At 45.2% G+C, this 26,258-nt stretch overlaps 1 protein-coding gene across 2 annotated transcripts in view; it reads right to left on the minus strand.

Annotated features, from left to right (window-relative positions):
- PLA2G4A (phospholipase A2 group IVA) overlaps positions 1 to 26,258 on the minus strand; it is a 197,356-nt gene that overhangs the window by 148,267 nt on the left and 22,831 nt on the right. The window lies entirely within an intron of this gene.

The following is a 26,258-nucleotide window of genomic DNA, read 5'->3' on the forward strand; positions in this document are numbered from 1 at the left end:
CCCTCAGAGATGTGCTGAGAATGTTCCACAAATCTTAAAAATCCTGTCGGTTGGGATGTTCTTTGTTTATATTGCTTTCTAACTTTAAGTGTAAACTAGCCAGTCATTGGGAGTCCCATGGCTCCTAAATCTAACAAATCAATCTCAGGAAAATAACAGACATAGAAAAAAGAAAACAGTGGAAGATGTTTTGAGTAAAAAAGAGTCCATCACATTGTGAGGAAGTCAGAACCATTTTAATCTCATTTTACCAGTCAGAAAAGTGTTCTGTCCAACTGAGAATTGCAGCTGTTTAGCTCACAAAGCCAGAATGAGAACAAAATAATCACTGAAAAAAATCTCCAGATCAAGATCATCACTGATTATTTAATCATAACAAGATTATTATTTTTTTGCTTTGCAGGTTGACTAAACATAAAAGAAGAAAGATTGTTGGATGTTTACTAAGTGTCTGGAGGTTATGATTCAACACTGACATTATTTAGAGGTATAATTTTGTATTTGTACATGATATAATGTACAGTCAGTTTGTGACATAATAAATGGAAAGTCCAATGCTGTTTCGTCTAGACTCTAGATAGTATTAAGTCTCATCTGTGAGGAGGAATAGAAAAGCCTATTGAGAAAATATCCCATTTATGAAGAAATATTATTAATTTGTTTTACATCATCTTGGTAATAAATTGAAGTCATGGAAGTACATCTTTGGGGTAAATTAGATCTAGAACAGGGGTCCCCAGCCCCCCGGACCATGGCTTGATACTGGGCCATGGCCCTTTGAGAACTGGTCTGCGCAAGGGGCAGGCAAGCGAGTGAAACTCCATTTGTGTAAATGGAGCTTCACCTGCAAGTATACACATCTGCCGCTTGTGAAGTACCATCCCCTCTTCCCCCATTGCCACAAATCCACAGAGCTGAAAAAATTGGGCCCCACTGATCTAGAACTTGCCACAACTAAATTGGAATAACTTAAATTATAGTTGGGGACGCGGTGGCTCAGTGGGTTAGGACGCTGAGCTTGTCGATCGGAAGGTCGGCAGTTTGGCGGGTCGAATCCCGAGTGCCGCGTAACAGAGTGAGCGCCTGTTACTCGTCCCAGCTTCTGCCAACCTAGCAGTTCGAAAGCACGTAAAAATGCAAGTAGAAAAATAGGGACCACTACGGTGGGAAGGTAACAGCGTTCCGTGCGCCTTTGGCGTCTAGTCATGCCGGCCACATGACCACGGAGATGTCCTCGGACAAGCGCTGGCTCTTCGGCTTTGAAACGGAGATGAGCACCGGCCCCTAGAGTCGGAAACGACTAGCACGCATGTGCGGGGGAACCTTTACCTTTACCTTTAAATTATAGTAGCTATTATTTTAGCCTATAGTCTATTTTAATGGGTCTATTTTAATGGTATGGGTGCTTCCATACTGTCATTTCTTCATTCCCCAAAGTGTTTTCATTTTCAGGGAATCCTTGATTGTTTTCATCCTTGCTAATTTGGAAGGATGATAACGTGGACTGACAACTTCTGCTATGTCCTAAACTACTACAGGTCTTTATAGCAACAAAAGTCTTGATATTCCATCTAAAAGAATAAGGCAAGGGAGAAAAAAAAGAGAAGGCAGGCAGATAGCATAGTGGTGTTTAAAGCACGTATATCCTTTTGCAAGATTACATCTATTGAGCAAAGATTGGAAAAATTAACCAGAATGATGCAAAAACCAAGCATTTTGGAATATCACAGCAGGAGCCTCCACAACAGCACAAATAATTCCTCACATCATTTCAAAAACATAAATGTTACCCTCAATATCTACCTTTCATGCTTAATGTCAGAACCCATATCTACAGGGTTCCCCTTCCCCTCTCCTATCCTAATCCTTTTCCCCCTCTTTCATCCTAACCCAATTCTCACTCTCTTTTCTTCCTGGGTTCTACCATACTCCTGGGGGAGGGAGGAGTGCTTGTGGTTTATTGCCTTGACTTCCTCTATCGCAACAATGTAACACTTCACTTTCCTGAATATCTCTTCTGTGACCCATCTCTCCCCTGCATGTCAGCTAGTAAAGGGGGGAGAAGAAAGGAATGCAACCTCCGGCAACTGGGTTATCTCCACGCTCCCAGGAGAAGGTGCAAAAAGCCGCCAAAACATCACTGCTGCAACCAGAGACGGCCTGATATTATCTCCCTTTTCCCACAAGGAACTTAACACTTGGGGATTGGCCTGTTTGAACTGACCGGATGAACTACAGGGTGGGGTTTTGCTTGGGACACTTTAACCTATCGATCTGAGCAGGAAATCCTCAGATCCTGTCTATTATGCCTAATAGACTTACTAATAAAAGATCCTTTTGGAAGAAACTGCTTTCACGAGTTCTACTTTCTTGGGATGAGGTTTTGAAGTGGGCCCTGACATTAGACAGGATCTGCAGTAATAGTCAGCCTGGAAAAAAAGCTCTTACCGGGGGACTTTGCAAGACCATGTCAGACAACAGAGCAGGAAAGGAAGAATCCACTGCAAAAGGGGAGCCCCCCTACCAGTCAGATCCCTGCAAACTATCCACTTCTGAGACTTCCTACTCATCAAAAGAAGAGGTAGTGGAGGGGCATAGCCACAAACCTCAGTGGTCGATGGGTGTTGGGAAGAAAGACAACTGGGAGAAGACAAGGAAGGTGACCCTCTGACGAGGTAGCCACCAGCCAGGCTGGAAGAAGGAAATTGAGAAATCCCTCCATCTCAGCGAGGACGATGAGGACCGGACCGGCCACTTGAGCTGGATGCTGGAGCAGGCGATTGACATGATGAAAACAGCTTTTAACTCCCTGAAAGAGGAGAGGCCTGACCCCTGTGCCAGAACCATCCGCCCCAGGTGCAGCAAGAAGAACACCGAGGACGAATCCGAAGCTGAAGCCTTGGGACCATCCGGCGGAATGGTCAAACCCTCTGCAGTCGCCGCTGTCGCTCCTACCCCCCCGACACATGGAAGCTGCAAGCCAAGTGGGGAGACGCCACAAGCAGAGGAAGAGACAACACTCCATCCAGATGTTCCCACCACTATATGAAGCCAGACAAGCATACAAAGCGCAGGCTGATGAGGGTCGAACCAAAACCATTTACGTAGGGGAAATGGTCTACCTGTCCACCAATACCTAAAATCCTTACAACCATCAAAGAAACTAGGACCCAAATACGTAGGACCATTCCCCATCATTAGAATCATAAACCCAGTAAAAGTGGAATTAAAACTCCCAAAATCACTCGGAGAAATTCACCGGATCTTCCACTGCAGCCTCTAAAAAAGAGGGCAACATTCACCCTTAAGATCAGCTGTCACTCCACCTCCTCCTCCCATTATGGTCGAAGGAGAACAACATTTTGAAATAAAAGAAATCCTAGACTCCAGGAAATACCACAAACACCACATCAACACCCCAAAGTTACTTAAGAAATTTCACACAGACTATCCGATTAAACCAGACTAACCTATATACAATTCTTTTCTCTCTCCATAGGTGAATCTCTCATTTTTTAAGGGAGGCAGGACGTCAGAACCCATATCTACAGGGTTCCCCTTCCCCTTCCCCTTCCTAACCCACTCCTTCTCTTTCCTTTTTCATCCTGACCCGAAGCTCACTCTCTTCTCTTCCTGGGTTCTGCCATACTCCTGAGGGGAGGGGGAGTGCTTTTGGGTTATTGCCTTGACGTTCTCTATCGCTACAATGTAACGCTTCACTTTCCTGAGTTATTCTTCTGTGAACTTTCTCTTCCCTTGATGTCAGTTAGCAAAAGGGGGAGGAAGAATGAAATGCAACCTCCGGCAACTCGTTTATCTCTGCAATCTCAGAAGGTGCGAAAAGCTGCCAAAACATCGCCGCTGCAGCAGAGATGGCCTGATGTTATCTCCCTGTTCCCATGAAATACTTAACACCTGGTGATTGGCCCGTTTGAACTGACCTGAGGAACTACGGGGTGGGGTTTTGCTTGGGAGACTTTAACTTATCGATCGGGGCGGGAAATAGACCCTGTTTATTATGCCTATTATCGATGTTAAGTTTCCAATGAATGGGCTTTTCAAGTGACTCTGAGGCATTGTTTACCTTAAAAGTCCTTTATTAACCTAATACACCGGCAAATGCTTGATCGAAGGAAGCTGGAATCTGAAATCTCCGCCCCCTTGCACAATATATTAAAACACAATTCTCCACCTTTCTAATTTTGTCATTAATCATATTCTCCAATTAATTAAAAGAATCAGTTTCCCTTCTGTTAGAAAACCCACCAAGCTCTTATCTTCTTTAATATCAGATGGCCTTGAGGAACAATCCTCCTCTTCTCCCCCCCACAACTTTAATCCAATCTTTTAAAGCAATAAACAAGTTTAACATATGAAATAGCTACTTCTTCATCTCTTGTCAAGCAATAACATTTGATGTTAGCAGCGTTGACATCCGGCCCACCTTACAAATAGCACAGATCCTGTAATGTAAACAAACACAAGTTAGGAGCTGGCTTTTGGTTTGTTGGAGTGTGTCTCGTAAAACCTTTTGATAAGTCTGTCAGCTTTCACATCAGTAGATTTCACCCAAATGGCTTCAGATAATGGGTATCTCTTCCATTGTACTAGGTACTGCAATTTTCCCTTAAAGATTCTAGAGTCAAGAATACATTTTTATAAGATGTTTTATAGATGGCATTTAGATCCTAAGAAATTGGCATCTATCAGCCTAAATGCTGGAGGTGTGGTTGTGATGATGCAACGTATTATCATATATGGTGGACTTGTAAAAAAGTTAAAGCTTTTTGGATTAAAATTTGGTGGAATATGCAGAAGATATTTAAGAAAAAGATAAAATTTTCTCCACAATTATTTTTGCTGGGTATTACTATTGACTCTACTGCTATAGAAACTAAATTGATGTTGAATTTAATAATGGCAGCAAGACTTTTGGTAGCACAATATTGGAAGAAGGAGGATTTGCCTACTATAGAAGAATGGACATTAAAAGTTTCGAACCTGGCAGAAATGGCGAAAATCTCAGCATATTTGAAAGACCATTCGCAACAAAGATATATTTTGGAATGGAGAAGATGGATTGATTATATCCAGAATAAATATGGGACCAAAGTTTCATTTAGTAATTGAATGAGTATTAGATTTAGAAGATTTGTTATTATTTAGCTATTTTTAAGGAGAGTTAAAGTGCGATAGGACTCAAAGTGTTATTATAGTTAGTTTACATATTATAGTTTAAGATTGTTATGGTCAATACCCTGTATTTGCTCTGGGAAATCGGGGGGGGGGGGGGAGGGAGAGGGAGGGGGAATTAGTTGGGGGTGGGGGGATGGGTTTTTAATGTATCTGTAAAACTCTTTAATAAAAAAAAGAATATGTTTCACTTCATAATGGGTCTGGCCTGCTACTACAATGGGTCAAGGTGCTTTGTTAGGGGGACGTGTTAAAGTGGAGGTTCGAAAAGTTTTCAGCAAGCTACAATGAAACACTGGGTGAATTTTTCCAAAAGGAAACTGGGTAGTTTCAATGTTACTGTGACCGGGTTGATGATTTTCACAATGGAGAAAGGCCCCAAGAATTTCGGTCCCAATTTCTTATTGGGTAGTTTAAGGCATAAGTATTTGGTCGACAAATAGACCTTTTCCCCAACTTGGAATGTTCTTTTGGGAGCGCTCTTTTTGTCAGCTTGCTTTTTGTAGGTCTTAAAAGTCATTTCTAAGGCCACCTTTGTATTTTTCAAAATGTCTTCCCAACCCCTAACCCAATGATCAAGAGTCTGGGAAGTGGAGGGTAACTGAGGGTATTCCGGTATGGGGTTGAATTCTTTCCCTGTGGCTACACAGAAAAGAGTGTAGCTGGTGCTGCTATGTACTGAATTATTGTAAGCCACCTCTGCAAAAGGGAGGAGGTCGGTCCAGTTTGTTTGTTGGTAAGAGACGTAGCATCTAAGGTATTGTTCCACCATTTTGTTGGCGGATTCTACGGCTCCACTGGTAGCCGGGTGAAAGGCCTTGATAGGCCTTGAGATGATCCAATTAATTTAAGAAAGTTTCTCCAAAATTTATCTGTGAACTGCACCCCTCTGTCCGAAATCATTCGCTTAGGGGTGCCATGTAGTTGATAGATATGTTTTAGAAACACCTTAGTCAGGCGTTGAGCCGATGGAAGTCCTTTGCAGGCGATAAAATGAGCCTGTTTTGAAAATAGGTCTATCACAGTCCAAATGACAGTATTTCCTCTACTGTCAGGTAGGTCTACTATAAAGTCCATAGCTATTTCTTCCCATGGTTGAGAAGGTTCGGCCACCAGCTGCAGTAACCCAGCAGTCTTTCCTGGGATTCTTTTCATGGTGGCACATACAGTACAGTTCTTGACATAGTTCTCTACATCTCATTTTAGTCCCGACCACCACACTTGCTGGCGAGTGAGATGTAGAGTTTTTAGATATCCGAAATGTCCAGCCTGTTTGACATCATGGCTGTGCTTGAGGGAATTAAGATGAAAAGCTTCAGGCAAGTACAATTCCCACCCCCCTTGTAAGCCAGACCATCCCTCGTGAATTTCTTCGTGTTCGCTTTTGTACTGTGGCAAATGGGAGAGCGCATTAGCTAGGAAGTTTTTTCTTCTTGGTATGTACTTTAGAGTAAAGTTAAAATGGTTGCAGTACTGTGCCCATCGTACTTGTTTTGGGGACAATTTGCGGGGAGTTTTTAGTGCCTCTAAATCTTTATGATCTGTCCATACTTCAAAAGGCACCTTGCTCCCTTCTAAGCAGTGCTGCCAGTTTAATAGCCCCCACCTGATAGTGAAGGCCTCCTTCTCCCAGACTGACCATCTCCTCTTGCTTTCAGTAAATTTCTTAGAGGTGTAAGCACAAGGTTGCAGGACCCCACTTTTATTCTTTTGCAATAACACAGCTCCGACTGCTACATCGCTGGCATCTGCCTGAATTACGAAGGGCTCCCCTGGGCAGGGGTGCTTTAGAACCGGTTCAGCCATAAATAGTCTTTTTAAATTTTCAAAAGCTTTCTGACAACTCATAGTCCATACTAGCGGTTGGCCAGGTCACAGTTTTCCCCCTCCCTTGCCTGTTTTGAGTAATTCTGTAAGAAGTAGAGCAGTCTTGGCAAAAGAGGGAATAAATTGACGGTAGAAGTTGGCAAAACCTAGGAACCTCTGGAGCTGTTTGCAGGTCTTTGGGGGCTACCATTCATTTCTGGTTTTTACTTTGGCTGGGTCCATTTCGATACCCTCATCGGAAATTCTATAGCCAAGGTAATCTAATCGGGTTTGGTGAAATTCACATTTCAACAATTTGACATAACCTTCAGCATTCAATAGTTTCTTGAAGAATTCTCTGACCAGTTTTATGTGGTCAGTCATATTCGTGCTATATATCAGGATGTCATTAAGGTATACTAGGACCCCTTTGTATAGGTGATAATGTAGGACCTTGTTGATCAACTGTATAAATACGGCTAGGGCCTCCTGCAGTCCAAATTGCATGACTTTGAACTGGTAGCTTCCCAACGGGCAGTTGAAAGCTGTCTTCCATTCATCCCCCTTCTTAATTCTCACCCAGTAATAAGCTTCTCTCAGGCTTAATTTAGTGAAGACACTCCCCTTTGCCACGTGGGTTAGTAAGTCTTTCAGGAGGGGGAGAGGGTATCTATTTTCCACACTCACAGTGTTCAGGCCTTTATAGTCCACACAGAGATAAAGAGACCCGTCCTTTTTCTCTTTGAATAACAATACCCATGGTTGACTTGGCCCGCTCAATGAACCCCCTCGCTAGGTTTGTGTCTACATATCGCTGCATCTCCTCCATTTCAATGAGGGACATAGCGTACATTCTTGGTCGGGGGAGTTTGGCCCCTGGTAACAGTACAATGGAACAATCATTGGGGCTGTGAGGAGGCAAGGGGTCGCATTCTTTCTCCCTAAATGCCTCCGCTAGGTCCTGGTACTCGCTGGGGATCAGCAGCTCGCCAGGTGGCCATAAGGCAGCCATGTGCTCAGGCTAAATTCTCCTGTAACATCTGTTGAATCAATGGGGGGATCCGGCCCTATGGGTAGTCTCACAGTTCTCATTCCCTTTTCCCACCAGATCAATGGCTTCCATTTGTCTAGCCAGGCTTGTCCTAGGATCACAATCAAAGCAAATAAACTCCCAGTGCTCACCTATTTCTAGGCGTAAGGGCTCTGTTAATTTCGTGACTAAAATCCCTCCCATTAGGGAGCCATCGGCTTGCTCAAACCTCAAAGGTTTGGATAGCAGCTTAGCCTGTATGCCCAGTTTCAAGGCGCATGACAGGCTAATGATGCATCAGGAGCAGCCAGTATCAACTAGCACTTTCAGGTCTACTTGTGCCCCTGTCTTAGGGATTATGACCTTAAAGGTAAAGGTAAAGGTTCCCCCGCACATGCGTGCTAGTCGTTTCCGACTCTAGGGGCCGGTGCTCATCTCCGTTTCAAAGCCGAAGAGCCAGCGCTTGTCCGAGGACGTCTCCGTGGTCATGTGGCCGGCATGACTAGACGCCAAAGGCGCACGGAACGCTGTTACCTTCCCACCGGAGTGGTCCCTATTTTTCTACTTGCATTTTTACGTGCTTTCGAACTGCTAGGTTGGCAGAAGCTGGGACGAGTAACAGGTGCTCACTCTGTTACGCGGCACTCGGGATTCGACCCGCCAAACTGCCGACCTTCTGATCGACAAGCTCAGCGTCCTAACCCACTGAGCCACCGCGTCCCTTCATTATGACCTTAGCAGGGAATAAAAAAGGTAGGATGTGTCAACTCACCATCGGGTCATTCTCCCCTTCATCGTCGCTGTCAAAACAAGTAAAGTGGGGGTGGGTCTGGTCCGTGGGCCAGCGTCCTCCTGGGTGGGGCACGTAACCTGGGTAATGGGCTACTGGGTTGTCCAGTTGGACTTTTCTCTTGGTGGCTGCTGTGCGGGTTTCTTCCTCGTTGTTGGGTCTGGTCTACTCTGCTATTGCAGGTAAGGAACTGGGCAGTTTGCTGCTCGATGTCCCTGCTGTCCACATCAAAAGCATTTGATTGGCGGACCTGTAGGTGGTCTAGGTCTTTCAGCAGTAGCAGTCATTGGGGGATTTGGGGGTGGGTGGTAGCCATCTGGATCCTGGTTTTGGCGCAGCTTCAGGTGGGACAGGTTTTTTATAGTGGGCGAGCTGCACATCTAATTTCACCGCTGCCTGGTACCATTCATGCAGCTGGTCGGGCACAGTTTGGTAGATACATGCCTGAGAAAGGTGGTGGTCTAATCCTTCTCTAAAAAGATGAATTATTGATTGCTAAGGCCATTTCTCTATCCGACCTGCCTTCTTTTGAAACTCCTGCACGTACTCTAGGGCAGGCCGGCCAGCTTGCTTTATCTTATGGATTTGTTCTTCCACTTTGAGGGCAATGGATGGGTTCTCAAAGCTTTCCCTCAGCCCCAGGAGAAAAAGGTGGGGGTCCTCCAATTCAGGGGCCTGCTCGTTATATAAATTGTTCAACCATTCAGATGCTTCTTCCTCTAGGTTGGACGCAATCACATCGACCATCGCATCCGGGTCTGGGTAAATGTGACCCAAGCGATTCAAGTGAGAGTGTACCTGGTTGAGGAAAAAAAATCAGTTTCTCTGTGTCCCCATCGAAGGTTGCTCTTTAGGGTGGGCTCATCATTGCTTGCTGGGGCCCCCATTGCTGCTGGCCCCACCCTAGTTGTTGGTTCAATGGCTGCTGCCCCCCATTGCTGCTGGCCCCACCTTGGTTGTTGGATCAATGGTTGCTGGGGTACCCACTGCTGTTGTGCTCCCAGGTGCTGTCTACCCCATTGCTATTGTTGTAGGCCCAGGGGTTGTACTTTTGGGCCCTGCTGCTGCCTCCCCTGCTGTGGTTGTCTGAGAGGAGGATGCTGTTGGTTGGCAGGATCTTGTGGCACCATCTGCTGTTGTAGGCCCCTCAATAGTTGTTGGATGGCCGGGGTTTGCTGTTGTCTACTCTAGATTTTGGCTGCAGGGAATGGTGGTGCCCTCTGCTGCTGATCTACTAACAGTTTTGTTAGTCTCAAAGGCTGTGGTGCCTCCCTCACTTGCGGGCCCCTCAGTGGTTGCTTGGCACTCGGGGGTGGTGACCAGTCTCCATGGGATTGTCGTCTCCCAATTGGCTGCTGCTCTCCAGGCTTCTGTAACACCCCAATCTGCTGCAAGGCCTCGATCAGCTGATTTAGGCTCAGAGGTTGCTGCCCCTCCTTCTGTGGGGGCTGCCACACTACCCACTGCTGAGGGGGCTCTAGTTCCTCTTCTTCTGGGGGACTGGAGGCCCTAACAGGGAACTCCAGGGGTTGGAGGGCCATTAGCTCTGCGAAAAGAGGGCTGGGGGCCTCTTTTGGCAGGAGCTGTTCTGTGCTTCTCACTTTTAGTTCTTCAAACCTTTCTGCTAAATTGTCAACTGATTGGCTTTGGGTTGCAGACAGATATTTCCACTCACCAGAGGATTCAATCTCAGCTGGTCTGGCTGCTCCCCACCGGACTGGGGAATACGATGTGCAGGATTCTCTTTGTTGTCGTCCCACCTCCTCTGCCTTTGAAGCCCTTGGGGATGGCAAAGCTGCTCCAAGGCGCCTGGAGTCTCCGCTGGGCTTAATCCACTCTGATGACCAGACCATTTCTCCTGGTTGTTTGGGTCTAGCTCCCAGCTGGGAGGATTGCTGAAACTCTTTCCCTGCCGGCTCTTTCACTGGCCCTTCCCCCCGGCTGGGGTGGCTGCTGGTGCTGGGGAGCTGGCTTCAGACAATTTTTCTTCCTCCATGATGGGATGTTCCCCAACTCTTTGCCAGACTGCCTCCCAAACTTGGAGACAGCGACGGGAGGTCAGGATTCCCTAATTAGTTTAAAAAGTAGGAAGATTCCAGCTTGATGTCAAGTTTCTGACGTATGGGCTTTTCAAGTGACTGAGGCATTGTTTACCTTAAAAGTCCTATATTTAACCTAATACACCGGCAAATGCTTGCTCGAAGGAAGCTGGAATCTGAAATCTCTGCCCCCTTGCACGATATATTAAAACACAATTCTCCACCTTTCTAATTTTGTCATTAATCATATTCTCTAATTAATTTAAAGTATCAGTTTCCCTTCCATTATAAAACCCACCAAGCTCTTATCTTCTTTAATTTCAGATGGCCTTGAGGAACAATCCTCCTCTTCCCCCCTCCCAACCTTAATCCAATCTCTTAAAGCAATACACAAGTTTAACATATGAAATGGCTACTTCTTCATCTCTCATCAAGCAATAACATTCGATGTTATCAGTGTTGACAATCAAATTCTCCTAATAAAAGATCCTTTTGGAAGACACTGCTTCCACGAGTTCTGCTTTCTTGGGATGAGGTTTTGAAGTGGGCCCTGACACCGCCATCAGAAGCACCCTGTGAGGCCACGAAACAACAACCTACTACCAAAAGGCCCACCGGGTGTTTGAGATTCGGAAAGGAGGGACACCACGCTGCGTAATGCTGCTTCCGCACCCGAATCGAGAAGACAGACCAGACCCCGGCCGGGAAGTCTGGGAGATCACCAGTGAAGCCAAAGGAGCCAGCCATGAAGGGCACAGAGACCATCAAGTTCCCAGCCATTGCCCAACGAGGAAAGGGAACTCCAGCCTACACTGCAGAAGCGTCCAACTCATCGGACAACAACTCCGAAGACAAACCCATGGTAAGTGGACCCATCGCACTCCTCACCCAGACAGTAACTATACTGACCCCCTCCATGCCCCAAGCTGTAGAAGTGAGGGCATTAATTGACACTGGGTGCACTCATTGCCTTATCAGTCCGACGCTAGTAAGGAACCTGGTGGAGTCTGAAGAAACCGATTTCTTTCAGTCAATTAGATGGGTCCATATCAGGGGGGATTCAGTCCACCCTAGCCACACTATCACTTCAACTCACCCTGGGTGACCACGCAGAGATTATAATGTTTGTGGTAACCCCTGGCATGGAATGTCCCATAATCATGGACACGGCGTAGCTGTCTAAATGGAACTCGTGGATGGACTGGAGAACAGCAGAATTTAGGTTTCCAAAAGGGGAATCAACCAAGGCACTGACCCAGGGCCCTACACAAGAAATTCCAACCAAGAAAGCAGCAGTAGGGGATGAGAAGGAAGTACCTGAAATACCCGAGGAATACAGGGACCTAGCGGAAGTGTTCAGCGAGGAGAGATCGGATGAACTGCTTCCACACTGACCTACAGACTGTGTAATAGAGATCAGACTCAGGGCAAAACTCCCCAAGCCCAGACTGTACTCCATGAGCCCCAAGGAGTTGCAGGAAATGCAACTAGATAAAAACTTAGAAGGGGGGTTCATCCAACCAGCAAAACTGAACGTAGAGGCTCCTGTCCTATTCAGACAGAAAATAGATGGTACTCTTCATCTCTGTGTAGAGTAGACTATAGCACTGTGAATGCCATAAGCAAAAGCAATCTATACCCTCTCCCCCTTATGAAAGACATGCTGTCCCATCTTTCAAAAGGAAAGATCTTTACTAAGCTAGACTTGAGGGAAGCTTACTACCAAATCAGGATCAAAGAGGGGGATGAATGGAAAACCATGTTTAATTGCCCCTTAGGGTGCTACCAGTTCAGGGTCCTCCATTCTGGACTACAGGGGCCCCCAGCAGTTTTCATGCAGCTAATAAACAATGCGCTATGGGAGCACCTGTACAAGGGGGTTCTAGTTTACTTGGGCTACATCCTCATATTCACAGAGACTATGGAGAAGCACGTGAAACTGGTTATAGCAGTCTTAAATAAGCTGCGGGCTGCTCACCTCTATACCGAACTATCAAAATGTGAGTTCCACAAAGAAAAAATAGATTACCTGTGGTACCGCATCTCCCTCGAGGGCATAGAAATGGACCCTGAGAAGGTCCGAGCAGTATTGCAATGGGCACCACCCCGCACACGAAAGCAACTACAAAACTTCCTGGGGTTTGCCAATTTCTATCACCAGCTTATTCCCTCGTTTGCCCAAATAGCCTTGCCAATCACAAACTTATTAAAAAACAAAGGGGAGGGCAAACCAAAACCCAGCCAGTCACTGAAGTGGACAGTAGAATGTCAAGCCACATTTGAGAGACTAAAGAGACTGTTTTTGGCTGAATCCGTCCTGCAGCACCCAGACAGAGACAAACCTTTTGTAATTCAAACAGACACCAGTGATGTAGGGGGCTGTATTATTACAAGAAAATGACAAAGGGATGCTACAGCTTTGCACCTATACCTCCAGAAAGCTCACCAAAATGGAACAAAGGTGAGCAGTCTATTTATTTATTTTAATAAATAAAAGGAAGTGTATGCAGTGAGGTGGGTTCTCCTCACCTGGTGACATTTCCTGGAAGGGAACAAAATCCCTTTCCAAGTGTGGACTGACCATAAGAACATGGAAGCACTAAAAGATCCAAGGAAACTCACCCCTAAACAAGCCCGGTGGTTGCAACACTTCCACTGGTTTAACTTCATCATAAAACACCTACCGGGGGGGGGGGAGAATTTCCTGGCAGATGCTCTATCTCGAATGCTGCAATATGATAGCACCCGACCCAGCACAACAAAACTGCTCATGTCTGAAACATAGCTGACAGCAAGTGTAACTTACCCGAGCACAATCCAAGCTACAAAACCCATTAGCTAGCCAAGTGGGGATTGAATTCATAAAAGCCTTAGAAACTGACGAATGGTTCCTAAGTCACAAAAACCTATGCACCATCACAGATGGACTACCCTGGGTGGGGCAGAAACTGTACATACCAAAAAGCCAGAGACTTGCGTTTATGTAACTAATGTCATGGTTGCAACAGATGAAACTCTTCAAAGAACTTCAAGGCATTGTTTATCTTAAAAAATCTTTATTCAAGTTGCACAGCATCAGCACATACATAGTCAAAGCCAAAATCTGGATTCCCTTCCCTTTAGCATGTAGTATCAAACACAATTCCCTCCTCTAATTAACAGTCATAAATCAAATTCTCTACTGTGACCAGGTTGATGACCCTTACAATAGGGAAAGGCCCCAAGAATTTTGGTCCTAATTTCTTACTGGGTAATTTGAGGCGTAAATATTTAGTTGACAGATAAACCTTTTCCCCAACTTGGAATGTTCTTTGGGGAGGCCTCTTTTTATCTGCCTGCTTTTTATAGGTCTCGTAAGTCCTTTTTAAAGCAATTTTCATGGTTCTCCAAACATCTTCCCACCACCTCGCCCATTGATCAAGTGTCTGGGAAGCAGAGGGCACCTGAGGGCATTCAGGTATTGGGCTGAACTCTTTTCCTGTGGCTACTCTGAAAGGTGTGTAGCCGGTGCTGCTGTGAACAGAATTATTGTAAGCCACCTCTGCGAAAGGGAGGAGGTCGGTCCAGTTTGTTTGTTGGTATGAAACATAACATCTCAGATATTGCTCCACCATCTTGTTAGTGGATTCCGCGGCTCCATTGGTAGACAGGTGAAAAGAAGATGATAGGCCTTGAGATGATCCAATTAATTTAAGAAAGCTCCTCCAAAATGTTGCTGTGAACTGCACTCCTCTATCTGAAATTATTTGCTTAGTGATGTCATGCAGCCGGTAGATATGTTTCAGGAAAAATTTAGTCAGTCGTTGGGCAGTCCTTTGCAGGCAATGAAATGAGCCTGCTTCAAAAGCAGGTCTATCACAGTCCAGAGGACAGTATTTCCTCTACTTTCAGGTAGGTCTACTATAAAGTCCATAGCTATTTCTTCCCATGATTGAGAAGGGTCTGCCACTGGCTGCAGTAACCCATGAGGTTTCCCTGGAATTCTTTTCATAGTGGCACATACAGTACAAATCCTGACATAGTTTTTCACATTTCGTTTTAACCCTGGCCACCAAAACTGCCAGTGGATGAGATATAGTGTTTTTAAATATCCATAGTGTCCAGCCTATTTTAAGTCATGGCTGTGTTTGAGAGCATTAAGACGGAGAGCCTGTTTTGAGTAGTTCTGTAAGAGGTAGAGCAATCTTGGCAAAAGAGGGAATAAATTGACGGTAGAAGTTGGGAAACCCTAGGAAGCTCTGGAGCTGTTTGCAAGTCTTTGGGGGCTGCCATTCAATTATAGCCTTCACTTTGGCTAGGTCCATTTCACTGCCCTCATTGGAAATTCTGTAGTCAAAATAATCTAATCAGGTCTGGTGAAATTAACATTTTGATAATTTGGCATAAAGCTTGGCATTCAATAGTTTCTTTAACACTTCTCTCACTAGCTTTATATGATCAGTCATATTCATGCTGTATATCAGGATGTCATCAAGATACACCAGAACTCCTTTGTATAGATGATAATGTAGAACCTCATTAATCAACTGCATAAATATGGCTGGGGGCCCCTGTAGCCCAAATGGCATAACTTTGAACTGATAGCTTCCCAAGGGGCAGTTGAAGGTAGTTTTTCATTCATCTCCCTCTTTTATTCTCACCCGGTAATATGCTTCTCTCAGGTCTAATTTAGTGAAGACACTCCCCTTAGCCAGGTGGGTTAGTAAGTCCTTTAGAAGAGGGAAGGGGTATTTATTTTCCACACTCCCTGCATTCAGGGATTTATAGTCTACACAAAGACAAATAGACCCATCTTTTTTTCCTTTAAACAATACAGGGGCTCCCATAGCTGACTTAGCCCATTCAGTGAATCTCCTTGCTAAGTTTTTGTCCACTTATTGCTGCATCTCCTCCATTTCGAGGGGACATAGCGTACACTCTCGATCGTGGGAGTTTGTCACCAGTTCAATGGACCAATCATTGGGCTGCTGAGGAGGCAGGAAATCACACTGTTTCTCACTAAATGCCTCCGCTAGGTCCCGGTACTCGCTGGGGATGAGTGGCTCACCTGGTGGCAGTGAGACAGCTCACTCATTAGGTGGGCTAAAGTGTCCTCTAACATTTGTTGAATCAGTGGGGGTATAGGTAGCCTTACAGTTCTCATTCCTTTTTCCCCACCAGATAAACAGGTTCCATTTGTCCAACCAGGCTAATCCTAAGATCACAGTCTGAGTCATTTTGGAGCCACTAGGAAGCGAATAAACTCCCAGTGCTCACCTATTTCTAGGTGTAGGGGCTCTGTTAATTGCGTGACCAAAGTCCCTCTGATCAAGGATCCATCAGCTTGCTCGAACCTCACGGGCTTGGAGAGCAGTTTTGCTTGTATGCCCATTTTCATGGCAAATGGCAAGCTAATAAAGCATTGGGAGTATCCAGAATCAACTAGCACTTTTAAGTCTGCCTGTGCTTAGGGATTATGGACTCTGATTGGGTGGAGTCTGATGTGGAGGAAGTGGACGGTTATGAGCATGTTATGTGGACTGAGTTCGATCCTGTTTCTCCTGATGATGTGGACAGGATCATGGGGAGGCTGAGCTCCACCACCTGTTTGTTGGATCCGTGCCCCTCCTGGCTGGTTCCAGGCAGTAATAACTGCTTCTTTGAAGGAGGGTGTCTTCCCCGCTGCCTTGAAGGAGGCGGTGGTGAGACCCCTCCTCAAAAAGCCTGTCCTGGACCCGGCTGTTTTAAATAACTATCGTCCAGTCTCCAACCTTCGCTTTTTGGCGAAGGTTGTTGAGAGTGTGGTGGCGCATCAGCTTCCTCTGTTCCTGGAGGAAACTGATTATCTGGACCCGTACCAATCGGGTTTCAGGCCCGGACACAGCACGGAGACGGCATTGGTCGCGCTGGTGAATGATCTCTGGCGGGCTCGGGACAGGGGTTGTTCCTCTGTCCTAGTCCTTTTAGATGTCTCAGCGGCTTTTGATACCATCGACCATGGTATCCTACTGCGGCGTCTCAGGGGGTTGGGAGTGGGAGGCACTGTTTTACGGTGGTTCTCCTCCTATCTCCTGGGCCGCTCACAGTCAGTGTTGACGGGAGGGCAGAGATCCACCCCGAGGCCTCTCGTTTGTGGAGTTCCTCAGGGGTCGGTTCTCTCGCCTCTCCTGTTCAACATCTATATGAAGCCGCTGGGTGAGATCATTCATGGTTTCGGGGTGGGGTATCATCAGTACGCTGATGATACCCAACTTTTTCTCTCCACCCCGAACCAACCCAGCGATGCCCTCACCATGATGTCCCGCTGCCTGGAGGCGGTCCAGGTCTGGATGGGGAGAAACAGGCTTCGTCTCAATCCTGCCAAGACTGAGTGGCTGTGCATATCGGCATCTCGGGTTAACCAGACTATTCCACCTTTAACGATGGGGGGTGAGGTGTTACTCCCCGTTGATAGGGCTCGCAACTTGGGTGTCCTCCTGGATTCACAGCTCAATTTTGAAGACCATATAGGAGCCGTGACCAGGGGAGCTTTTGCCCAGGTTCGCCTGGTGCGCCAGTTGCGACCCTACCTGGACCGAGATGCCCTACGCACAGTCACTCATGCGCTCGTGACCTCCCGTTTAGACTACTGCAATGCTCTCTACATGGGGCTGCCCTTGAGGACCACTCGGAGGCTTCAGCTGGTGCAGAATGCGGCCGCGCGAGTTGTGATGGGGGTCTCCCGATACTCCCATGTAACACCTCTACTCTGCGAGCTGCATTGGCTCCCGGTTGCCCTCCGGGTGAGATTCAAGGTGCTGGTGATGACCTATAAAGCCCTAAATGGCTTGGGTCCGGGATATCTGAGGGAACACCTGCTGGCAGCATCAAGTTCCCTTCATCCAGTGCGCTCCCACAGGGAGGGTCTTCTCAGGGTGCCGCCGGTAAAAGATTGCCGGTGGATAACACCCAGGGGGAGGGCCTTCTCAGTGGGTGCACCCGCCCTCTGGAACCAGCTGCCTGTGGAGCTTAGGACTGCCCCCGACCTCCGTTCATTTCACCGGGACCTGAAGACCTGGCTCTTCGAGCTCTCTGGCCCAGGCTGAGAATTTAAATTTTAATTGGGGTTTTTATTTTTTCAGGGATTGGTTTAATCTTTTTTAATTGTTTTTAACTTTTGTATTGATTTTTGTTTTAAATACCCTGTAAACCGCCCTGAGTCCTTTGGGAAAGGGCGGTATTTAAATCCAATAAAATAAATAAAATAAATAAATAAAGAAATTATGAGTTTGGCAGGCAGTGAGAAAGGTGGGAAGTGTCGACTCACCATCGGGTCATTATCTCCTTCATTGTTGCTGTTGAAATAGGGTAGAGTGGGGGCGGATCCAGTCTTAGTCCCAGCATCCTCCTGTGTGGGGGATGTGAATTGAGCAACCGGTTCCTGTGCAATCCAGTTGGATTTCTCTCTTGTTGGCTGCTGGGCAGGTTTCTTTCTTGCTGCTGGTCCAGGTCTTTTCTGCTGTTGGGGGTAGGGAAACTGGGCAGTTCGCTGCTTGATGTCCCTGCTGTCTGCATCGGAAGCACTTGATTGGCGGGTGTGCAGGTGGCCTGGGTCTTTCAGCATTCGCAGCAATTGGAAGTTTTTTGGGGAGGTTGCCATTTGGGTTGCTCTGGCTTCGGCTTGGCTTCAGGTGGGGGAGGCTTCTTATAGTGGGTGAGCTGGATATCTAATCTTACCGCTGCCTGGTACCATTCTTGCAGCTTATCAGGTACTGCTCGATAGATGCAGGCCTGAGATAGTGATTGTCTAACCCTTCCCTGAAGTGATGAACTATTGACTGCTCAGGCCACCTCTCTATCTGACCGGCTAACTTGCAAAATCCTAGTAAGTACTCCAGGGCAGGCCTGCCGGCTTTTTTTATCTTATGGATTTCTTCTTCTGCTTTGGGGGCAATGGATGGGTCCTCAAATCTTTCTCTCAGTCCTAGGAGGAAGAGGTGGGGGTCCTCCAATTCAGGGGTTTTCTCATTGTTCAGCCATTTGGATGCCTCTCCCTCTAAGCTGGAAGCAATCACATCAACCATAGCAGCTGGGTCCGGGTAGAGATAGGCCCAGTGGTTCAAACGAGAGTGCACTTGGTTGAGAAAAAAAAATCAGCTTCTCTGGGTCCCCATCGAAGGTTGCTCTGCTGGGGCCCCCACTGTGACAGTTGCACCCCAAGTTGCTGCTGACCCCACCCTGGCTGCTGATTCAATGGTTACTGGGATCCCCACTGTGGCTGTTGTACCCGCAGTTGCTGCTGGCCCCATCCTGGTTGCTGCCGCATGCCCAGGGTTTGCACGTTCGGGACTGTGGCCACCCTCCTTGCTGTGGTTGCAGTACCGGCAGTTGTGGCCTTCCAAGTTGCTGGAGGTCTCCCAAAGGTTGCCGTCTGGGTGGGGGCTGCTTTTTTCTTTCTTGCTGCTGGACAGTGGGAAGTTGTGGCACCTTCTGCTGCTGTAGGGTCTTCAATGGTTGCTGGATGGGTGGGGGGTTGCTGCCATTCCCCCTGCTGCTGGCCTGCCAGGAGCTGTGTTATCTTCAATTGCTGTAGGGCCCCCTGCGGCCTTGGAGGGGGTTGTTGCTGGATCTCCTTCATTTGTGGGCTCATCAGCGGTTGCTCTGTGTTTTGGGGTGGCGACCAACTTCCTTGCTGTGGTTGTCCTCCCACCAGTTGCTGATCTCCTGGCCTCTGTATCACCCCAAGTTGCTGCAGGGCCTCTATTAGCTGCTGCAAGCTCAGAGGTTGCTGATTTTCCACTTGTGGGGGCTGCTATACTCCCCATTGCTGCAGGGTGGCCAGACTGGGTGATCGATATGCACATCAGTGTGGGGATTGGCTGTCCCAGTGGCTGCCCATGCCCTCATCTCGCCAGCTGTAGTCAGGGCTTCATGAGTGGTGGCAACTGGAGGTCTCTCTCTGTGGGGCTAGAGGCCCTGGCAGGGGACTTCAGGTGCTGGAAGGCTGTCTGATCTGCAAAGGAGGAGCTAGTGGCTTCTCTCAGCAGGAGTGGTTCTCCGCTTCTCATTTCTAGTTCTTCAAATTTTTCCACCAACTGACTACAAGCTGCAGACAGGTATTTCCACTCACCCAAGTCCTCAGTGGCAGACAGTCTGGTAACTCTCCACTGGTCTGGGGAATGCAATATGCGGAAATCCCTTTGTGGTAGCTGAAAACTTGGCTCTTCGATCTATTTGGTCCAGACTGTGGGGTTCTTAATTTAACTGGGTTTTAGATTTACTCTTGGGGCTTGAATTTAATTTGTTTTAATTGTTTTTATTTTTTGTATTCATGGTTTTAACTGCCCTGTAAACCGCCCTGAGTCCTATGGGAATAGGGCGGTATACAAATCCAATAAAATAAATAAATAAATAAATAAATAAATAAATAAATAAATAAATAAATAAATAAACCTCATCTACCTTTGAAGCCCTTGAGGGTGGCAAGGCCATCTCGAGGCATCTAGAGTCTCCGCTGGGCTGAGCCCAATCTGACGACCAGATGGGGTCTCCTAGCTGCTTGGGTTTTGCCCCCAGCTGGAAGGCCTGCAAAAGCTGCTTCTCCACCGGCTTGCTGGCTGTTGCTTCCCCCACTGGGGTAGCAGCTGCTGCCTGGGTGCTGGTTTCAGGCAGTCCCTCTTTCTCCATGATGAAATCTTCCCCAAATCTTTGTCAGCTTATCCCTCAAGTCTAGACACAGCGACTGGGGCTCAGGACCCCTAGATAGTTTGGAAAGTTTGGAGATTTTGGCTTAATGTCATGGTTCTGACAGATGAAACTCTTCGAAGAACTTCGAGGCATTGTTTACCTTAAAAAAAATCTTTATTCAAGTTGCATAGCATTGGCACATACATAGTCAAAGCAAAAATCTGGATGCCCCTCTCCTTAGCATGTAGTATCAAACACATTTCCCTCTTCTAATTAATAGTCATAAATCACATTCTCCAATTAGTTTGAAATGCAGGCTTTCCCTCCTTTATTCCAACCCACCATTTCTTATCATCTCTTATTTCAAAAGTTCTAAGTTCACACACTATTACAATATTATTATGTCTAACTAACTCCCATCACATTCCTCCTCCTCCCCCAGTATCATCTAAATCTAAGAAATAAGAAAGCATAAGAAATCTAAGCATAAGAAATCTAAGCATAAGAAAGAAAAAGGCTGCACCTCCATATGTTGTCAAAGCAAGAACATCCAATGTTAGCAGCATTGACAACTTTGCCACGACTCGAAGTTGGCAGGTCACTTTGAGTTCGTGAAAATGCTGCACTTAGTCAAAAGACAATTTTGGTGGCCATCCATCAAAAAAGTCATTGAAAGTTATGTAGCCAGCTGCCCAACTTACGCAGCAGCAAAAAGGGAAGTCACCGGAGTTGCTACAGCCGGTAGCGACTCCCTCCGTACCTTTGAAGATTTCTATGGACTTCATAGTGGAACTACCAGAGAGTAGTGGAAATACAGTCATCTGGATCATGATGGACCTCTTCTCCAAACAAGTACATTTCATACCCTACACCAAAATACCCACAGCAAAAACCCTAGCAAAGCTGTTTGTCCAACACATTTATTGATTGCATGGAACATCCCAGCGTATCATATCAGACAGGGGGGGTGCAATTCACATCGGAGTTCTGCAAAGAGTTCTTGTCCCTTTGGGGACCACTCAATGGCTGTCATCTAGTCATCATCCACCAGGACTGGATTAAACAATTAAAAAATACTTGGCCAGTAGTCACTAGATGAAGCACTAGATGAAGACAAGCATACAAAGTGCAGGCAGACAAAAGGAGAGTCGAACCGAACCCATTTACCATAGGGGAAATGGTCTACCTATCTACTAAATACCTAAAGTCCTTACAGCCATCAAAGAAACTAGGACCCAAATATATATATACCTCCTCACTATCCTAATCCTAATCAAAAAACATTACAATAAAAAATTGAATACAAATATCTTATATGAAAACACATGCTTTGCACATGGAAAGGGAAATCACATTAAGAGATTCTCACTCACCTATACATATGTGTGTGTGTTTGTGTGTGTGTATAAAATAAAGGGAACAGAAAATAAGACATCCTACTATTAAATACAGTACATTGTGTTGTTTAAGTGTTCCCTTTATTTTTTTGAGCAGTATATATATATATATGTGTGTGTGTGTGTGTGTGTGTGTGTTAAGGTATTCTAAATACTTAACAAACACTTAACACATATCTCCCTTGCTTCTCAGCTAACAAAGCGAGAAAGAGCCTGTGGCCTAAGGGTTAGAACAATTGCCTAATGTGCAATCAGCCCAGGTTCAAATCTCAGAAGGGTGTGGCTGACTGATGAGAACAAATAAGTTTGAAATGCATATCAGTCTCCCTTAATTCTTTGTTAGTAATTTACATAAAATATATGAGCTGTCACCGGTGTGACTAGTGCCTGTTCGATGGCCTTCAAGATAGGCTGAAACAGGAAATAAAGATTTGCCCCATGTTTGGGGCCTAGCAAGGTAATCTAAATAGTTAAGTATTTGACATATATATATATATATATATATATATATATATATATATATATATATATATATATATATATATATGGATCTTTGGTTATTCGGGTTTTTCCCCGCGTAGAACTAAAGGTGTAGGGGCGACGTTTCGACGGAATCCCATCCGTCATCATCAGGCTGGTGGCTTCTGCTTCCTTCTTCTGGGAGAAGCATGTGGCTGTTTGTTCCTCTTTTTTCCCCAGAGAAAAATCATCCAGATGTCCTAAGCTCTATGGTCTGCCCAAGATACACAAAGAAGGAACCCCACTCAGACCCATAGTCAGCTCCATAGGCTCACCTCTACAAAATCTAGCCAAATTTCTTGCCAAACAACTACAGCCTTACGCAAATTCCATCACCTCACACGTACAAGATTCATTCCAATTCATAGAGATCATAAGTAAACTAAACTTACAGCCCTGTGACCTACTTGTGAGCTTCGATGTCGTATCCCTCTTCACCCAAGTGCCAATCAAAGAAGCCTTGACAGCTATCCTAAATAAATACAATCCCCCAAAACACATCCTAGATCTGACCAACCACTGCCTATCTAACACATACTTCATCTACAATGGACAAAGATACAAACAAATGGAAGGAGCACCCATGGGATCACCCCTTTCACCTGTCATCGCAAACCTCTACATGGAACACTTTGAAACCCTTGCTCTAGAAAAATCCAACCACAAACCCAAACTCTGGCTCAGATACGTAGATGACACCTTTGTAATCTGGCCACATGGCAAAGAAAAACTGGATGACTTCCTCACACACCTCAATAGCCTACACCCCAAAATACAATTCACCATGGAAACAGAAGCTAACAATCAACTTCCCTTCCTTGATGTCTTAGTCTACAAGAAATCCAACGGCTCCCTAGGACACACTATCTACCATAAAAAAACACACACAAACCGCTATCTGAACGCACTCTCACACCACCACCCAGCACAGATCAACTCCGTAGCCAAGACACTCATCTCCAGAACAAAACACCTAGCTGACGAACAACACCAAAAAACCGAACTACACACTCTCACTAATGTACTAACAGCCAATGGATTCCAAAGAAACACGATTACCAATTTAATCCGAAGAGAGACACCCACAAAAACCCAAGACAGAGAACAAGAAAATGGCAAAGCCCTCCTCCCATACTTAAAAGGGACCACAGACAGAATCAGCAAGGTCCTCCAAAAACACAACATCAAAACAGCATTCTACACAGACAGAAAAATATCCACCATCCTAAGAAACCCCAAGGACATAATTGGCTTAGAAAAGCAAGGAGTATACGAAATCCCATGCACCACCTGCCCCACCACATACATCGGACAGACCAACAGAAGAATAAGTGCACGCATTGAAGAGCACAAAAACTCACTCAGAAAAGGAGAACAAACTTCATCCCTGGTCCAACACTTTGAAGCCACGGGACATGAAATTGATTTTAAAAAAACCAAAACTATCGCCAAAATTGAACATTTTAACAACAGAATAATCAGAGAAGCCATTGAGATAGAAAAACGCCCCCACAGCATAAACAAACGAGATGATACCTCTCGCCTACCAACCATTTGGAAACCCGCCTTGATTGACAGACGAGTCCCAACCACCAAGAATGATAGACCCAAAGTCATGATAACACCACATGACATCACCACCACACAACCATTCAAAAAGCAAATCCGAACCCACAATGATAACGAGGCACAACCACAAAACAGAAACCTAACTACAGCTGCAACATCAGCCACTTCAAACCCCTCCAAACCACACAATAAGCAAACTGACACCCACTATAAAAACATGGCACCACCACAAACACGAAGCCGAACAAAAGCAGCACAACTCACCAGCTCAGGTCTAAGGCTGGCAGCTGAGACCAGCCCATCCACTCAAAACACACCCCCACCCAATCAGAACACACCCACCATTCAAAACACACTCCCACCCAATCAGAACACACTTACTCCCCCACCCAATCAGAGCACACCTCCACCCACAGAACACACCCCCTCTGGCAGTTTAAAAAAGAGGAACAAACAGCCACATGCTTCTCCCAGAAGAAGGAAGCAGAAGCCACCAGCCTGATGATGACGGATGGGATTCCGTCGAAACGTCGCCCCTACACCTTTAGTTCTACGCGGGGAAAAACCCGAATAACCAAAGATCCACATACGAACACCCGCGAAAACCTCAGAAAACAAATATATATATATATATATATATATATATATATATATATATATATATATATATATATATATATATATATATATATATATATATACATTGTATGTTACATATGAATCTTAAATTTGTTGTGTTCAATAAAAAACAATGCAAATATTTTAGAAATTATTTTTAATTGTGTACCCCATACATATCTACTAAGGTCACTGGGACTTACTTTCTGCTAAATGGAGCTTCACACTAGATAAATAAGGCAACACATTTTAATAGCTAATTATGTTACTGTTCACAGAAAGCATCACTAAAGAGAAAAATTAGTCGTTGGTAACATGCAGTGAACATGTGCAAATGATCAGAATTAAAATATAAGCCATTGCTGTGCTTTTAGAAGGGACCAACGTTTACAATTAATGTATAAATGTGGGGGAAGGCGGAGAGAAAGAATTATTGCTTCATCATCTGCCTACACATCTGCTTTAAAATGACACCTGTACCAACAAAATAGGCAGGCATTCCTTCAATGAATGCTAAGCATGATGTGGACATTGTCAGAAGACGTTAAACATCTACCAAGCTATCCAGGTGTCAGCACCGAACCTGCAGTAGCATTCAATGCAGATAAAACTACTGCAGATTACATGTTAATTATCTGATGGCAGCAAATTTCCATAGGACATCCATTCAGGAGATGCAAATAACTGTGGAACTCTAAGAGCTATGGGATTGTATGGAAAGGTAAGGGTCATAGCTGGAGAATTTCGCAATACACATAGTTGTACTGTATTTTGGGATTTCACTGATATCAGAGTGAACCCTAGAGAGGATAGAGTAGGGCTGCTTGAACAGAAATTATTCGTGAATTTGCATTGTCTGAATAGATCTTCAATCTCCGAAATCTAGATGGGACTCAGAAACATACGTCAGGAGAAGTACAGTCATTTTCTTTCTTAAAGAAAAACTTATGCTCCTTTGAAGAAACCACTGCATAGCTGCAATCTGCCAAGTTCAGCAGAAATCAACATTTACTCAGTGTAGATTTCATTCTTCTTGCTTGCTCGGAAAATTTCTCCAAAAAACAGGCAAGTGAAAGGGGGTTCCATACAGCTGAAAGACAACTTGTATTTGATGCAATGTAATTGTTTAGTAATAAAAATGTCTAGGCCTGCTTACAGCTTTGACAAAGGAAAACATTTAGTTACCTGACTACATTTTTCTTTAAGAATGAGAGCTATGCAGTATAACTGGTCACACAAGTCACGACTGCCAATTTGAAATGATAACCATTTAACAAGGTCAAAAATAATTCAAGGTTTCTCATATTACATTAGATGGGGTATTACACAATTTAAATCCTTTGCAAAAAAATGTAAATGTACTTCCCTGGAAAATCATATGTTGAAATACATGATCTGATTAGATATTTCAGTAGACCTCTATTTCTTAAGTTATAGTTTCCCTCCTTGTAGACAAAAGAAATGCAGCAAGCTGAAAAGATGTAAGATGCATTTGAAGAATGAAAGAATATATGGATTTTTATTATTTTAGATACAGAGTTGAATTAGCTAAATTTCCTCCTTTTTTTGTACCGAATGTGCAATGCCTTCATTTGCATTGGTCCCCCAAGATCCCACCTGGTAATTATAAATTAGATAGAACACAATATTTT

The sequence above is a fragment of the Vipera berus genome, assembly GCF_964194415.1.
Source record: "Vipera berus genome assembly, chromosome: 3".
NCBI lineage: Eukaryota > Metazoa > Chordata > Lepidosauria > Squamata > Viperidae > Vipera > Vipera berus.